Source organism: Ambystoma mexicanum, chromosome 1p (assembly GCF_040938575.1).
Source record: "Ambystoma mexicanum isolate Mex_15411 chromosome 1p, UKY_AmexF1_1, whole genome shotgun sequence".
Classification (NCBI taxonomy): domain Eukaryota; kingdom Metazoa; phylum Chordata; class Amphibia; order Caudata; family Ambystomatidae; genus Ambystoma; species Ambystoma mexicanum.
In genome coordinates, this window is record NC_090921.1 from 205,828,720 (window position 1) to 205,834,719 (window position 6,000).

Genomic DNA, 6,000 nt, shown 5'->3' on the forward strand with positions numbered 1-6,000 from the left:
AATGAGCAACTTATTTATGCAATGAACAAAATAGTAACCTAAAAATACCCAGTGGTATCACAGGTGAACAGGTTGATTGCTGACTTGGGACAACAAGTTCTCCAACATGCATGCCACCTTTTGCAGAAAATGGTGATAAACACAGTGCAGGGCTTGTGTAAAGTCACTTCATATCTAGGCTGTATATTATATGCAATTATAGAGTTGTGAAATTAACAAAGCACATGTTTAACAAATACCATGTGAAAAAAAGGTTTCATTTAATATGTTACTTCTCATGAAACAGACATATTATTGATGAGTCTTTATTGTTCTGCTAGGTCAAGGTTCAAGATTTAAAATGTACAACTGTTATCCAGAAGTGGCCATTATGAGCTGGCCATGTATCCTGAACTCTGATCTTGACCTCCGCTCCACGCTCCACTCTGCTATCTCTGATACTCTTGATATCCTTGCCCCTGTCAAGAGAATCCGCCTGAAGCCCAAAGCCAAGTGCAAATCCTGGTGCGATTCAGACCTCGACACCCTAAAACATAAGTGCAGGGAGGCCGAGAGGAAATGGCGTGCTTCATGTACATCCTCTGACAAACTGGCCTGCCGCCTGCTGCAAAGGCAATACCGGCTCTCTGTCCTAACAAAGAAGAGAGCTCATATCCAAGCCTGTGTCTCTGTGGCATCTAACAACTCGGATGAACTCTGCAACGAACTGGCCAATCCTGCCACAGTCTCTACCTCTCCTGTCCCTTCCCAGGCCCTCTGCACGGCACTGGCATCTCATTTTGTCTCTAAAACTCAAGACATTCTGTCCTCAATTTCCTCCTATCCCCTCCGTTCCCCTACTCCATGCTCTTCCTCTGGCCCTTCTGCAGCCACCCCTCCTCCCTCCTTCCCTTCCTTTCCCCTTTTCTCTGCAGACGAGGTTCCTAGACAAGTCCGATCTATGAAAGTCTCTTTGAAACAGGTTCACCCCTGTTCCTCCAAAGCTATCAAGGACCACATCGACTCCCTGGCTCTTGCCCTGGCTGATTTCTGCAATCACTCCTTCACTACCGGAGTCTTCCCTTCCCCCCTGAAGCACTCCCTTGTGAACCCCCTTCTTAAGAAACCCTCTACTGACCCCTCATGCCCAGCTAATTATCTCCCAATCTCCATCACTCCCTTCCTAGGCAAGCTCCTGGAGAAACTGGCCATCTCCCAGCTTCATCTCCATACTGAATCTGTTGGTTGTCTTCATGACCATCAGTCTGGCTTCAGAGCTGCCAGAAGCATGGAAACTACTCTCCTGAACATCTGTGAAGATCTGCTCTCCAACCTTGACTCTAACACACCTTGTGTCCTCATCCTGCTAGATGTCATGATGCCTACCCCCGGAGCACCAGGCCAGGCCCAGCACCCCCGGGAGCAGGCATCATGCCCCCGGGTAAAAGCCCAGCGGCCTCTTATAGGGGCTCTTTGGACTCTTTCCTAGCGCCGTTGGCGCCAGGCTCATGTTGGACATCAGTCCTGGCGCCATAGGCGCCAGGCTCATAAAGGAAGGTGTTTTGTGCACTTAAAAATTACCAAGGCTCAATCGTCACGTCAGCTCCGATGGGCTTTGTTCTTTGCTGAGTTCGATTTTGTAATCACTTACCGCCCCGGCTGTAAGAATGGCAAAGCGGAGGCGCTATCTCGAATAGGAATGGGAGAAATAGACACAAACTTAGAACCTGTGCCGATAATTCCCGAACAAAGAATTTTGGGGATAACCTCTTTACAAACCCTTGAAGACATTCAAGCACGGGTAAAACAACTCCTGGACTCTACAGCCTTGCAGGATTGGATCCAAAGGGGGTCTTACTTTTTGGTCAACGATGGCCTACCTTACTTCCAAGGACGCTTATTTCTGCCAGAAAAGGAATTGCAAGAACTGGTTATTTCCCGTCATCATGATACCCTGATGGAAGGACATCCTGGCATTGCCGAAAACTGAGGAAAAAAATTTAACGACAATTCTGGTGGCCTTCCTGGCTTAAGGATATTAAATCTTTCGTGATGTCATGTGGAGTTTGCGCCCAAAACAAAGGCCTAAAGACAAAACCTGCCGGTCTTCTTCAGCCTTTAGACATTCCACCAGCACCTTGGCACACCTTGTCACTAGATTTTATCACGGACCTGCCCCCTTGTAATGGATACAATACTATTCTGGTTGTGGTGGATTTATTTTCCAAGATGGCCCATTTTATTCCGTTGAAAGGATTACCTTCAGCTTCTGTCCTAGCCAAGGAACCCACAGACGATGGTCAGACGGAGAGAACGAACCAGACCCTTGAACAATACCTATGATATATGTTGCACCAATCGGAGGGTAATTGGAAGGATATTTTATGGGTGGCCGAATATGCATACAATAACTCGGTATACTCTGGAACTGGACAGAGCCCCTTTTATACCTATATGGACATCACCCTCGTACTTCAGACCTGGACTCACCTCTGAGCCTTGAAATGCCCGCAGTGGACCATTTGCATTCCACGATAACTCAAGCCTTCAAGGATGCAACTGCACATTTGCAACAAGCGAATGAGAAATACAAAAAGAATGCGGATCTGCATCGGAGTGAGGCGCCTCCATACCAAATAGGGGATCAAGTATGGTTGGCTACCAAACACTTATTGCTCAAGGGACCTCAAACTTTTAATCCAAGTTATTTGGGCCCTTACTCGATCAAAGCTATAATTAACCCAGTGGCAGTCAAGCTCGATCTACCAGCTAACATGCGGATTCACCCCGGATTCACCCTGTTTTTCATGTATCACTTTTGAAACCAGTGCAACCAGGAACCAGATTAATAAAGCCACCAGAACCAATCCAGATAGATGGGGAGCCTGAATTCGAGGTGAAGAACATTTTGGATTCTAAGATCTCAAAATCAAAACTTTTCTATCTAATTGATTGGAAAGGGTACGGGCCTCAGGAAAGGTCTTGGGAACCCAGCGACCACGTACATGCACCTCGGCTTGTAAAAAGGTTCCATCGGAATTTCCCAAACAAACCGAAACCTCCAGAGGGAACGACCTTGGGAGGGGCCTTGGGGGGGAGTGCTGTCATGATGCCTACCCCCGGAGCACCAGGCCAGGCCCAGCACCCCCGGGAGCAGGCATCATGCCCCCGGGTAAAAGCCCAGCGGCCGCTTATAGGGGCTCTTTGGACTCTGTCCATAGGCGCCAGGCTCATAAAGGAAGGTGTTTTGTGCACTTACCTGATGCAGACCATGCTGCAAGATTCAGGCCTCCCTGAGACCTGAAAGGGACTATTTTTTCATTGGGACTATTTTGCCACTCGGGCGTGGCCAGGGAAGGATACTTACCTTGAACTACTTTGGGGGCTATTTAAGCCACGCCCAGACAGTAGCTCATGCTTCGCGTTGTTCTACATCCAAGCAGCTGAATGCTCACCGTGTCTGCTCCTGCATCTGGTCTCCAGCAATGCCCGCCTCGATCCTGGAACACCTGTAAGGAAATAAGAGAAGAGAAAGGTGAAAACCAAGAATTTTATCAAACTTCTTACCAGCATCCGGAACCTTCACGCCAGCGTTCCTGAGAAAAGACTTTCATTTAAAAGCACCGCGTTGCTCGCTGTAGCGCCGCGCTTCACTCACCTGTCCTCGGGAGTTCTTCTGGCTCCACCGCGACTGTCTGGGGAGAGAAGAAGAGACAAAAGGTGAGCAGAAGGAACATATGAGGAAAGCCTAATTTTCCGCCATAACACTTACCGGTTTTCTGTTGGTGGACCATTCCTCATTTCGGGTCGGCGCTGCTTCGTTAGCAGGTACCGCACCCCGGCCCCTATGGGGAAAGGACAAAAGACATTACTGGAGGAATATAAAGACATTAAGAGGGATCGCCCCCATCGCTAACTCACCTGAGTTTACCATCGGCAATTCAATCCCTCAACGCATCGCCTTCATTCTGCACCTGAAATAAAGGACAAATCACAGGTTAGGAAGGCAACAGAAAAGGAGGCTCTACACTTGAACTTTTGTAATCTTCATACTTACGACGTTCCGCTCGGAAAAGTCAAGTGGATTTTGCCAGCGCCATTCTGAAAACCAGTGAAGTAACTGTACAAACACGCGCCCCTGCACCAGAAGCAGGATGGAGAGTTCATCCTTTCAAACCATAAGGTGAGCTTCAACCGGGGATTTCGGAGGAAGTTAGGGAAGAACGAAGGGGGGGAGGGGGGAGCAAGCACACTATTCTGCAGACTTTTAATCCCCTTTCTCATCTGCAGAAGGATATTCCTCTGGGCCAGACAAGCAAGATTTGAGGGTCCTGTTCAGTCGGTGTTCCGAGTTCTGCGCATCACGCTCGAAGAGGCCACAGCAACCCAGACTAGACCAGCGCCTCCGTGGGAGTCAGGTGAGGGTTACACTTGATCTCTCATCTGCCTTTGACACTGTCAACCATGCCATCCTGCTCAACTGTCTCCGTGATAACCTGGGTATCACTGGTCAGGCTCTGGTGTGGCTGACTTCTTTCCTGTCTGACCGACCCTCCCAGGTCCAACTTGGGGCCTTCCTCTCTGCTACCTTTTTCTCAACCTGTGGTGTCCCTCAGGGGTCTAACCTCTCTCCCTGGCTGTTCAACCAATACCTGGCACTCCTGCCCACTGCATCGCCGCTCTCTGCCCCAACTTTCAGTACTATGAAGATGACACTCAGCTCATTTTCAGGCTACCCTCGGCCCCCCCTCCTTCCCTCCTCTCTGTCTGCTATCCAAGAGTGGTGTGCCGCCAATGACCTCTGCCTTAATGCCAGTAAGACTGAGATTCTCCTCATCGGCATACTTGCCCCCTCCTTTCCTGTTGCTCTCTGGCCGGCCTCTCTTGGTCCTCTTCCCGCTCCCACCTGCGAAGCCAAAAACCTCGGGTCATCCTCGACTCCTCACTCTCCTTCTCTCCTCACATCTCTGACATCTCCAAGAAGTCACACTACCAGCTGCACCTCCTCAGAGGTATTCTGCCTTTCCTCTCCTTCCCCCAGAAGCTCACTGTCTCCAGAACTCTGGTTCTCTCTAGGCTGGACTATTGCAACAGCCTCTTTCTAAATCTGCCTGCTTCTACTCTCCGCCCTCTGCAACTCATCCAGAACAGGTCTGCGAGACTTGTCTTTGGCCTCAAGCCCAGGGATCGTATCTCTCCAGGACTGAAATCTCTACACTGGTTCCCAATGGCTGCGAGGATTAAGTTCAAAACCCTCTGCATTGTCCACAAGGCCTTCTGAGGCCTCGATACCTTCAACTTGCTCTTAATAAATATGTTCCTTCTCAAGCTCTTCACTCATCTGCCTCCAACTCCCTCAGGGTCAGTTGCTTCACCAAGCAACAAGTTGGTGGTAGATCCCTCTCCTCGGCTGGTGCCTCCCTCTGGAACAGCCTCGCTGCCTCCCTTAAACTTGAGGAGAACCATCTCTGGTTACGGAAACACCTCAAAACTTTTCTCTTTGCTTCTGCTTTCTCTCCTCCTCTCCTCTGTTGACCTCCTAGCTGAAACCGGTACTGCACTGGCTAACTGGACACCCTCTGATCCTGGGCCCAGGTCCCTCTCCCACCAGCGTCACACACCTGCAATGCCCACCTTGCAACTCGCGCACTGGGGACTGTTCTGTATCCCTACAGTCCCCCTACCAGACCACGATAGCTGATGTCCGCACTTACCCATGGACTTGCCACATGCTTGCCATTACTTTTATTATTGTTATTATCTATTCCCTTGTACTGCACTTTCCTTTCTTCCCTTCCCACGCACTTGTGCGATCTGAATGACAACTGGCCTAGTAGGATCGTTGTCTGATCTCCCCTTGTTCCCACCCCTGCCTCGTCGTGCCTTGAAACACTTGTGTATAGGCGCGTTACAAATGCCATATCGTGTGATATCATATCATATCATAAACCCTACTGGAGCACTGATTTGAGTTCATTCTAGTATATGGATTAAATGTAGCTGATTTTTTCTTGGTATTTT